Source organism: Helianthus annuus, chromosome 9, assembly GCF_002127325.2.
Source record: "Helianthus annuus cultivar XRQ/B chromosome 9, HanXRQr2.0-SUNRISE, whole genome shotgun sequence".
NCBI classification, from domain to species: Eukaryota; Viridiplantae; Streptophyta; class Magnoliopsida; order Asterales; family Asteraceae; genus Helianthus; species Helianthus annuus.
Window position 1 is genome coordinate 39,368,763 of NC_035441.2, and position 12,980 is coordinate 39,381,742.

Below are 12,980 nucleotides of genomic sequence, written 5' to 3' on the forward strand. Positions count from 1 at the left end.
TGCAAAGGAGTCTGAAAAGAAGAAAAGGAAAGAAAAGATTAAAAAATTGTTTTGTGATTTCTGTGAAAAGAAAAATCATTTGACCAAAGATTGTTTTCATTTGAATGCTTATGACATTAACAAGATAAGTACCATTGTGCCTTCTAAGAGCTGCACCATCTGTGGTAAATCAAACCATCTCACTCAGGAGTGTGTGTACCTAAAATACTTTGAGGTCAAAAAGGAAGAGTACACTTCAAAAACATTCATGAGTACATCAAAATCACAAGTCAAAAAGCAACCACCATTTGTGCCTGTCCAAACAGCTGTTACAAAACAGCTGAACCAAACCTCTCTTAAAAGAGAGGTTCAAGTGACAGATGCACCCCCTGCCAACCAATACCAAAGAGGTAAAGTTCAATCTCCATGCCTAATGGTCCCACATGTTTATGAGGTTTACAAAAAGCCTTCTAAACCAAAAGTGAACCAGCATCCCTTTGGATATCAACAGGTGATGGGAAATGACCCCTAACAGTGGTTAGAGAAAAATGTTTCAAAAATTGTGCAAACCCCTGAGATAACCACTGTCCATCTTCCTGAACTTAATACAAACATTGTTGAGACCCCATCCAAAGCCTTATTGGCTTTGGAGACCCTCCTGAATTAATTATTTACTTACTTGATGTACAGGGAGCTTCTACATGCTTAGATATAGATAGTGGAGGCTCCAGTTACATGACTGGATGTAGAGCCCTACTCAAGGAATTCAAAACTCATGGAGGGGGTGATATATCTTTTGGTAATAATAGTAAAGGGAAGGTGATGGGTTCTGGTACAGTTCAGTCTGGAAATGTTATGTTTGAAAATGTCAATCTGATAGACAATCTAAAATTCAACCTCCATAGTGTCTCACAAATGAGTGACGAAGGGTATGGGTCATTCTTTACTAAAGAGTGTTGTAGGATTGTTGGACCAGAAATGGTTAAAAAGATTGAAGAAATAATAAAAAAAGGAATAATCCAACTTGTTGCTCAAAGGAGTGACAATGTTTATGTAGTTGATTTGTCAAAAGAGAGCCCCAGGACTGATGCCTGTCTGTTCTCAGCTGCCTCTAACAAAGAGACAGAACTATGGCACAGGAGATTGGGGCACACAAATCTCAAGACAATCATTGTTTTGTCAAAACAAGGCCTTGTAAGAGGTCTTCCACAAAAATTGTTCACCTGTCCTGGGCATTGTGTTTCCTGTTTAAAAGGAAAACAACATAAAAGCTCATTTAAGTCCATTGAAGAGTCCAAAACAACCAAGTGTTTGCAAGTGCTGCACATGGATCTGTTTGGCACAGTAAAAGTCATGAGTCTTAAAAAGAAAAGATATTGCCTGGTAATTGTAGATGACTTTTCTAGGTTTACATGGACTTATTTCTTACATTCTAAAGATGAGACTGCAGGCATTCTGCAAGACTTTGTCAAACAGGTTGAAAAGCAGTTTGACTTGCCAGTAAAAGTCTTTAGGAGTGACAATGGCACAAAATTCAGAAATAGGGAGTTGGATGAGTTTTGTGTGTTAAAAGGAATTGTAAGGCAATACAGCATCCCAAGGATACCAGAACAAAATGGAGTTGTTAAGAGAAAGAACAGAACACTGATTGAGGTTGCCAGAACCATGCTTTTTGATTCAAGTTTGCCATTAACTTTCTGGGCAGAGGTTGTAAACACTGCCTAGGGATTAGATTTTTTACCGAAATACCGGTACCGTACCGGTACCATACCGGTACCGTACCGATGCCGTACCGTACCGATCATAAACGGTACCGGTATCGGTAATAGATTTATCGAAATTCGGTATCGGTAAAAAGCGGTATCGGTACCGGTATTTTTCGGTAAATACCGGTATTAATACCGAATTTAATAGTCATCCGTAAAAAGCATGGAATCCATTGAAGTAAGTTAATTTTTTAATGGTTTGGTTATAAATTATCAATATATCTTTTCTTATTTTTAGATTTTTAACATCTTTGTGTTTGGTTGTATAAGGAGACGACACTATTGTTGAAGAAACCCCTTTTGTCGAACTTGATGGTGACTCGGAATTGGGTAAAAGTCGAACCCATGGATGTTTAATATGTTTCCCTTTTTTTACATTCATCTATATATTACTCTAGTTTAGTTAGTAATGGATGGATAGGTTGCATATTATATTTTTTTAGGTAAAAAAATGGATGACACCAAAGCGGTACCAATGTGGTAAAGTACCGAAATACCGGTACCGATACCGGTACCGTACCGGTACAGAATCTACAAATACGGTACGGTAATCGGTATCTACATTTCCTCAATTTCGGTAACGGTATTTACGGTATCGGTACCGGTACGGTACCGGTATCGTACCGTACCGATCTCATCCCTAACACTGCCTGCTATGTCCAGAACAGAGTTTTGATCAACTCTAGGCATCAAAAGACTACCTATGAAATTCTATATAAAATCAAACCGCTGATCTCTTACTTTAAAGTATTTTGCTTCCCATGCTTCATTTTGAACTTAAAAGACTCAATTTCAAAATTTGCAGCCAAAATAGACTGTGGTTATCATCTCGGATACTCAACTACTGCTAAGGCCTACAAAGTGTTTAACACTAGGACTAAGACAGTGAAAGAGACTTTGAATGTAAAGTTCAATGAACTTTCTTCAAGGAAAATCCCTGCAAACCCTGCTGAGTTATTTGATCTTGATAAATTCACTTTTGAAAATGTTTCTATCAAGACTAACAGTGTAGGTCCATCTCAACCATCTCCACCAGACAATGGATATGAAGTGATCATTCCACACAAAAATTCAAATCCATTGCCAGAGCAGCAAATGTTCAAACCAGCTATCAAAGCTCAACCATTGCTACATCAACAGTTGTTGACCAAAGTAGCCCTAAAACCCCTGCCTCCACATCCTCAAACACTGTTGATACAAATCTTCAAACTGTGGATAATAGTTAACATGTGTCCACACCACTACCTCCTATCCCTCCATCTCCAATTCAAGAAAATGTTGGATGATCAAAGTCACCAACAGTTGTTAGCTCAGATGATTCACATCTTTTAGCCCTCACCTTTAAATGCCATTGTTCCATACAAAAAAGATCTGATCTTCTTGAAGTCTCATCCACCTGACCAAATCATTGGCAACATCAGTGAAGGGGTGCTCACCAGAAGCCAATCCCAAAACATCTGTCTTTTTACTGGCTTTCTATCTCTCCATCAACCAGTCAAGTACCAAGAGGAACTAAAAGACAACAGTTGGGTAGAGGCCATGCAGGAAGAGCTCCAATAGTTCAAAAGACAACAAGTATGGGAGCTTGTACCACTGCCAGCGGGTGTGAGTCCTATTGGCACAAAGTGGGTCTTCAAAAATAAAACCGATTAAAGGGGCATTGTTGTCAAGAATAAAGCAAGGCTAGTGGTTCAAGGTTTTAGATAGGAAGAGAGCATTGACTATGATGAAACTTTTGCCCCTGTAGCAAGATTGGAAGTTATTAGTCTGTTCTTGGCCTTTGCTGTCAACCACAATATAAACGTGTTTCAAATGGATATCAAATGTGCATTCCTCTATGGTAAGGTTCAAGAATAGGTATATGTTTGTCAACCTCCTGGTTTTGAGGATCCATTTAAACCAAATCATCTTTACAAGCTAAATAAAGCTTTGTATGGCCTGAAACAAGCACCTAGAGCCTGGTATGAAACTCTTTCCACCTTTCTTCTCTCTATTGGCTTCACAAGAGGCAAAATTGACAAAACACTATTTTTAAAATGGAGATGGAAAGATCTGATGATTGTCCAAATTTATGTGGATGACATCATTTTTGGAAGCACATGTTCAAAAATGTTTGAAGAGTTTAGAAAACTCATGACATCTGAGTTTGAAATGAGTGCAATGGGTGAACTACACTGCTTTCTTGGTCTCCAAGTAAAGCCATTGCAAAATGACACTTTCATTCATCAAAGCAAATATGCTAAAGAACTTTTAAACAAATTTGAGATGAATGATTGTAAACCATATAGTACACCCATGGCAACAAATAAGCTAGGCATGACTGATGAAAAGGATGATTTGGTGGATCAAACCCTATATAGAAGCATGATTGGGTTTTTATTGTGCATAACTGCATCTAGGCCGGACATCATGTTTGCAACATGTGTTTGTGCAAGATCCCAATCAGCCCCTAGGAAGTCTAACCTCATAGCTGTTAAAAGGATATTCAGATACATAAAAAGTGCTCCCACACTTGGTATCTGGTATCCTGCTAATGGGAATGTTAAGCTTTCAGGATTTTCAGACAGTGACTTTGTTGGATGCAATGCAACAAGGAAGTCCACATCAGGAGGGTGCCAATTTCTAGGTGATTGCTTAGTATCTTGGCAAAGCAAAAAGCAAGCAGCTGTTTCAACATCCACTGCTAAGGCAGAGTATATAGCTGCTGCAAGCTACATAGCCCAACTGTTATGGCTTCAAAATCAACTGCAGGATTTCGGTATCACTGCCTTAAAGACACCTCTTATGTTGGACAATCAGGCAGCAGAAAATATCATCAAAAATCCAGTTTCACATTCAACCGCCAAACACATTGACATCAGACATCATTTTATGAGGGATTGCTATGAAAAAGGTTTGATTTCTCTGCACCATGTTCCAACTAAAGATCATCTGGCAAATGTGCTAACAAAAGCATTAGACACATCCACCTTTGAAAGCTTAATCTCTAGGATTGGCATGCTTAGCATGGAATAACGTGCAAAATCTTGTTTTTCTATGAATAAAGCATTAAAATGTTTTCAGAAAATCAAAAATTCATCGTTAAAAACAGCTAAAAATGAAAATTTTCATTAATCCTTAAAAGTCTGCCATAACCACTATTTTGGTTTAAACATCTGATCTGTTGATATTTTCCACTGCTGAAAGACAACATCTGTTCCTTCATTTTCTTGTTATTCACTATTGACCAGACATCAGTGTTTTAACCCACTGATGGCTATCCACTGATAGTTAAAAGTCAGCCAGTGTTTTCATTTTCAACACAGTAAACCACTGATATTGATCATCAGTGGTTTCCTAAACAACTATCATCCATTATTTCATCAGAGGTTGTCACGTGGACAGTACTTAGCCGTCAGGTCTTTGTGACCGCTGCCACGTTAGCATACACTTTTCACCCTATAAAACCCTGATCAAAACCCCAAACAGGGTTTTCACTGTCGAATTGAATTCAAAATTCCTTTCTAAAGCAGTTACCATCAAATTCGTTCGAATCATTCATCTTCTTCCTTCTCTCACAAATACCTTCAATTCACCATGGCTTTCGCACTAAAAATCCCTCATAACTATTTGTGTAAACTTGAGAAAACAAGTCAAAACACAACCTTTCACTCCGTCATTGATGCACTCTCCTCTTCAAAGTACAAAACTTTGTTGGCCTGCAATGCACCTATATACCTGGACCCCCTACGAGATTTCTAGAAAAATGCACAAATTGAAGTTTAGGACAAAAAGCCCTGGGCTATTACTTCAACAGTAGGGGGAATTCAGGTTGTTGTCACACCACAAACCATTTAGAGGTTTTTGAAATAAATGATCTTACAGGTAAAAATCTTTCCCAAAGGAAGAATATCAAATTGATTTGATTGAGACTGGGTATGAGGAACAAATGAAAAGAACAAATGAAAAAAGATACTTTGCAAAAAGGGAGTTTTCCACCTCCTATGAGATTTTTATTCTATACCCTCCTCATGTGTGTTTCAAATAAAACAACAGCTTTTAATGAAATACCATTGAAAATTCAATACGTGGGATATGCTATAATGGCTGATGTTGATTTTAACTACTCCTAGGAGATTTTCAATGATATGGTAAAAAATGTTAATAATATCAAAAACAAGAAGAAACCATTTTACTATTTCCAAGGTTTCTAATCTTTGTTTACAAAAGAAAATTCCAAAGGATAGTTCACATGTCCTTATCCAAGGAAATCCTTTTCAAATAAACAGCCTTTCATCTGAAACTTTCACAAGACTGTCAAAACCTTCTTAAACACAAACAGAGGAACCTAAGCAGAATTTAGCTGATACAACATCTGCTCCTCAGGTTTCTGCTATTGAGCCTACTACTCTTGGTGATCACAGCAGCACAACCAGTGTTGTGAAACCCACACCAAAAATCACCAAAAAGACCACAAAGAAAAAAAATCCAAAAAGCCCGCCAAACCCTCCAAAAAGGATCTTCTGGAAGATGAGATCCCAGAAGTAACTCCTGTGACAACACCAAAGTCACCAATAACCACTGCTGCTACTTCCTCACAACAGATGGAAGAAAGATCTCAACCTGAGCCTATAACTCCTCCTGCATCCTCTCAAAAGGATCAGGTTGTATACACAGGGAGACCACATTATGAAGCTCTGGATCCACTTGAATCCATCTTCCACAGTCCTGCTCCCGGGGCAAATTCTCTTTCTACCCCTATCCTCACTTCACAAATTCCACAATCTTTTCTACCCCTGTTGTATGCATTGGATATGTATCAGACATAAATCAGTTCTTCTCAACCATCTATCACTGAGAATATACCTCAACAAGTGACTGAGTCTGATTCCTCTATTCTTGCTAACCCATCAACAACTGAGGAGGTTGCACTGCAGGAATTACAAGTAATTCCTGTCAGTAGTTCAAGTGGAGCAGCTACTACAGGTATTGCATCCATTCATTTATACCTGGGCAGTAGTTTCATCAGTAAGTCTCCCTTGAAGGCAACCATTTCTGATGCTATCAAAGTTACAACTAGTGAGTTTAAACTGCCCACTGGTGTGTTAAACAAGATAGTTCAAGAAAAGGGAAGTCCTAGTACCAAGAACAAGGGGCATCAGTGGATGAACCAGTGGAAACAACCTCTGGTCCAACTGCTGATACAACCACTTCTAGTAGGAAATCAGATGATCCCATTGACTTGGGTGATGGTTTAAAATACCAAGAATTGACAGAGAGAGTAGACAGAATTGAAACATCTATTGTAGATATCAAAAATATGCTGCAACAGTTGTTACAATCTCAAAAAGCTCCATCCACTGGTTCAACATCTACTCCATCCCCCACTGAGCTATGGCAAGTGTTTCTACTTATGCTTCATAAACGACCAACAACATGAGATTCAGCTTCAAATGTTCAGAAATGTGATGGAAGGTAGGTACAAAGATACACATGCTGATATAAAGGTAATCAAAGCTCATTTTCTTCAAAACACTGGCACTTCTCCTCCTACCATCATTTATGTTGAAAACCCTGATGATGCCAAAAACGGGGAGAAAGGAAAGAAAGGAAAAGGAGGTACCTACCACCAGATCCAATGGCTAAAGCTGTTGTGGAAATTCCCAAGCCAGATGGATCAAAGAAGGTTGATGTGACTCTTAATGCTTTTGCTGAAGAAAAAGCAAAGCTAAAAGAGAAAATGAAAACTAAAGGTGATAAAAGATTTGAGGAGGAAAAGAAAGTTTTTATGGCTAAGGAGGCACAGAGTACTTCAAATAGAAGGAAGACTACCAGAAAGGTCAGTCAACCCAAAACTACACCTTCCAAAACCACTAAACCTACTCCTAAAATCTCCCAAAGTTCCACACATAAAACCTCTAAACCGACAAATGTTAAGACACCTGTTGTACCAACAGTTGTTGATACTTCAGTGGTTTCAACAAATGTCGTGTCAACCACTGCCCTCATCATTACACCAACCATTACTCAATCCACTGCCACACTAAAAACAACACCACCATCACAAAAACAACCTGCCATAAAGCAGAAGACAACAGTTGATACATCAACAGTTGTAATGACAACAGTGGTTGAGACACCAGTTGTTTCAACAGTTGTTAGTCAGTCACCCATCATTTCAAACACCACCACTCAACCCACAAATACACCACCACCCACACCAAAACACAAAAGGATAAGGATAACAAATGTTGTACTTGAAGATGACAATGTACCTTCTCCACTTCCAATTTCTTCACAACCTCTGATCCTATCCACTGTCAAAAAACCTATTCCAATTTCTTCAGTTCAAGCCCCTGACCCAAACACTTCCTTGGTCCATTTAGGAGTAAAATTTCCTTTGGATCTTCCAGCAGTTAGGGAGGAGATCAAATCCTTCTACTCTGAAGATAATCCTGAAAAGAGGAATATCCTATCTCTTTAAGGTTATCTTGTGCCAAGAAACATTGAAGAGTATCTTCAACTAAAGGTCAAACAAGCAGAGGATATATCAAAAAGAGATTCAAAGGGAAAGTCTGACAAAGAAATTTAGAGGAATTTGCAATATCTGCTTACCCAAGTCAGTACATTAGAGCGGTTCTCCAAAGATCTTTGTCAGAAGTTGTCAGAGAAAGATGATGAAAGCATGAGACAAGATTACATTGAGCATATTATGATACAAGGCATCAATACAAAGAATGGACCATCAGTGAACTCTAGCAAAAAAATGCAAGAATTCAAAAGATGCTTGACCATAAAACAAAACAAACCCAACCAGTTGGTCACAATACAAAAAAGGTTTTGAAGCTGAAAAGAATGAAGGAAGAGCTTATAGTTGCAAACTATGGCTCAAGGAATCAGGTCACAAGGTGGACAGAGGTGAAAGTATTAGAAACCTACAAAAGATTGGAAGAAAGAAGAAAGAAAGATCCCACTGCTCCCAAAAAGCCAGATTATCCAGAAGCAGTGGTTCCAGTCAAACAGGCCCTACAAATCAAAAGACCTGCTACAACCACTGCTATTGCTGTCTATCAAAGGAAAAAGCAAAAGCAGATGGATGAAGAAAGAGACAAGGCTCAAGAAGATTACATTATAAAGATGGTTCTTCAGGATATGATTGCAAATAATCCTTATTTAGCAAAGTATCAAGACCCTACCAAAGGTGTCATAACCAGGCCTCTGTGACAACTATGTTCTATAGTCGTCGTTCAATGTAAAACAATGTTGGTTGTTAATAAAACTATGTGATTTGGTGTTATTATATGTGTTTTGATGTTATTATATATGTATTTGTGTTTGAGGATTTTTCAATTCAATTCGATTCCGATTTCAAGCTCTAAATCGCTTTCTTGAAGGTTATACGCGCACCTATGCGTAAATATAACCAGTTCTGTGACAACCCTCACGAAACCAGGTATCCGTACGATTTAATTAATAATTAATTGCTCCTTAATTACTGTGCTTAACTGAAATTGTGGATGAACTGCTGCTACTTGACTGTTGATACTTGTACATACTTGCATCATACTCTATTTACTGTCACTACATTATTTACATGCTAAACCTTAGTGACAAACATGATGCACAAAAGCACAGTAGCACTATGAACGGATAACCTATTAACATGCTGATAAAGCCAGCATCAGGCAGATACTACCTCTAAGGTCTGTATGAGCCAGAAATGATTACTACACTAGTGGTGAGTGTAGGGATACAAGGGTTGTAGAACTACGTCTCTAGGAATAAGTTACAGTGACTGGATGTGCCTAAAACATACACTAAGCACAAAATTCGGCACATTAACCAAAAATTCAGCATTTGGTTAACTAATAAAGTGCCAAAACATGAGAAAAATATTACTAGACACTTTCCAAAGTGTCGGGAATAAGTTGTGTCACTAAAAATGGTATTAACGACACTCTAAAGCTTTGTTAAGCGCTTTAACGGATTACAATCCAACCGAACAACCGGACTATACCCGGAACATGAAAATATTGTTAATAACATTATTTGTCTTTTTCTGAGCCAGTTAGGGTCCCTGAATACCCTAACACCCGCTATAAAGCACAACGCACTACTAACCGGGTTAATCCCTAACTTAACTAAACTAACCTAACTATTATCTAACTTATAGTTGAAACCTAACCAAGACCCCCCCCCCACCTAACTAAACCGTCCCCTTGGGGGACTCCCTTGTACCATTTTTTGATTAAACTAATCATCTTGGTCCCATATCTATTAGACACAAAGACCATTGGTAATTAGAACATGAGATTGCCTATAAGTTCTACACTTAACTCACTTGATCATTCAACACAAACACTCCCTCTCTCTCTCTAGAAAGCTTCGGCCAAACACCCCCTCTCAATCCATCAATTTTTCGAGTTTAGTTAGTCCCATTTCAAGATCATTCAAGTGTCAAGGATCACGTATAAGGAGGCTTGGTGCACTCGGAGCTTAAAGGACCTCACTCTCTTGCTTTTATCCACCCTCTTAGCGTCTAGATTCCTCCCTAGCCTCGAGCTAGTGGAATGTTGCTTAAATCACCTTCTTGAACTATCTTTAAGTGGTCAAAAGGATTTGTAATAGTTAAAACTAGTAATCTTACAAGATTATACATTAAAGTTTACTAAAAATGCAAGTAATGATGGATAAAAGCTTATATGTTGTGTAAATGTTGTAGTAATTGATTTGTGTGGTTATTTGGACCCGATCTATGTTGTGGTAGCTCGGATCATCATTTAACCCGGTTTGGTCATGATCATGGATCATGACATAAGGTTGTTTTGAATGTAACAAGGGTTAAAGGGTGAGACTCTACCACACACGAATCATGAACTTGTGTAAAAGCGTTTTACTTGTGAAATAGTGTTAAAACTAGCAGATCTACGTAACTACAAGCGGTATTTTCAAAGAACCAAGTATCAAAGAAATCATGTTTTCTAAAAACGGATCTTACACTAACAAGTATGATTTTTAGAAACCACAAGTGTGTAAACACTTGTGTAGCACAAAGTTTCGACAAAATAACAATTTTTGTAAAAGATGACGAGAAGTTGTAAAGACGGAATTTCTATAAAAACGGGGTTTTTACGAAACCGGACTAATTTATGTAAAGATCCGCTAAAAGTAATGGGATTTACATCATAGTTTTGGAAAAACTACAAGTTCATGAGATTTATGCGATTTACATATTTATTAACTAGTTTGTTGTGTTGGACGTTGTTTTGATTGAATAAGAAAATTGTTGAATTGATTTGTAAAAGAAAATGATACGCTTGAAAGCGTGGCCACCTCCAGTTACAGAGGAAACTCTGGCGAAATTTTTCCAAAAACCTAACACTTAGAATTATTTTCACTACAAGTGTTAGAAATACTTTTCGACATGTTTTCAAAATATAAGTTTCGCCATGACTTTATTTACAAATATCGGAGGTGGGATTTTCACAAAATTAAACGTGATAAATATATATTTGGTAAATATTTTTTTTCACAACGTCACTTGTCAACTATTTTGTGAAGTGTATAAATATTATTTTTAGGGTAAAAATAATATTATCGAAAGTTAACGAATCCAAAATAATACGAACGCCTTCACGATAAACATATAAGTTACACCGGTAATTATTATTACCACTCGATCGTTAAAACGTAACTTACGCATTTTACGGAAATATTTATGAAAGCGTATTTTTGTTAAAGTATAATTTTGGGAAAATTATGTGAAATAAAAAAATAAAATATTTTTGAGAAAAATGATTATATTTTGGAATTAGAAATAAATATATATACTAAGTGAGACTTAATAATATATTTCGAACACATGTGTATTAAATCCCCCATCCTTGGGAAGGAGAATCACTACCAAGTATTTACCAAATGTAAACATGAAATAGTTGTCTAACTATTTCCCACAACCTAAACCTTAAAGCTAAGGCACGACCCTCCGTCTAATAGAGTTAGTACATGTAGGTCGTTGCACAACTGCTTGACTTGGAGTATTACTTGGTAGAGACGCACCGCTATGAGTTCATGTCCCCCTTTTCTCTTAACTGTTTTCGGTTTTCTAAACTGCGGGGGTGAAATACATGTTACTATGATTACGAATATTTCTTACATGGTATGGTTAGCGTAAGGAGGGTTGTTACTTAGATCATGTGAATGGGTAGGCGGAAACTTGAGGTCATTAATCCTCAGGGTAGGACCGAGGGGCAGGAGCGGTAGATCTACTTGGGTGTAGCGAGCCCAACCCCAGGCCCAGCATAAAGGACCTCGGGGTGACTTTGTACCCAACGCATAAATCTGCCAGGTTTGAGCCTTCCTACTTGCATTTCACACATATCAATGGCCTTGCAAACCATTGGTGATCTCTTTTTCCTTATTTGCTACATACCAGGATTTTTATACAAACAAAGGTTTATTTGCTCACTTACGCATGAACTCGCTCAACATTATTGTTGATTTTTCCAACTTACATGTATTTCAGGGAACTGAAGGATCTGGCACGGTTTGACACGTTTTCCCGCTGCACTAGTACGAGGTCATCCGGGTTTAGGGAGTGTGACTCTTTCCTGGACAAGTCACAGTCCTTAAACTGTGTTATGTTGATGTTTGTGTTTGTTGAACAATGTTTATGTCGTTAGGATGTGTTTCCGTTAAGACAATGTTGTTGTATTTGGTTTTTAAGACTTAATCGAATGGATGATCTTGCATGATTTTATCTCATATAGCTTTGTTATGGTTAAGCTATGGTATTAAGAAGTCACACCAAATTAACCACGCTTCCACAAAGCCAGGGTGTGACAGCTTGGTATCAGAGCTCTGATCATAGCGAACTAGGATTCTTTCTCGAGTCTAGACTAGGATCACTAGGGCTCTCACGAAAACATTTTTACTGCATACCACTTAAGTCCAGATCCAAAATGTTTATACAAACAAATGTTGAGCACATTTTATTTATTTATTATTAGGCTCAGTCTTGGAGGCTGAGGCTCGGTCTTGGAGACCGAGGCTCGATCTAAGAGATCGAGGTAGATGGCTAGTGAGGCTAGGAAGAGTAGGCTCAGTCTTGGAGGCTGAGGCTCGGTCTCGGAGGCCGAGGCTCGATCTAAGAGGTCGAGGTAGATGATAGAGCAGTCTTAGAGACTGGGAGAATTTGGCTAGTGGGACTAGGAATGTCAGTCTAGGAGACTGGGAGGCAAGTGGGACTAGGAAAAT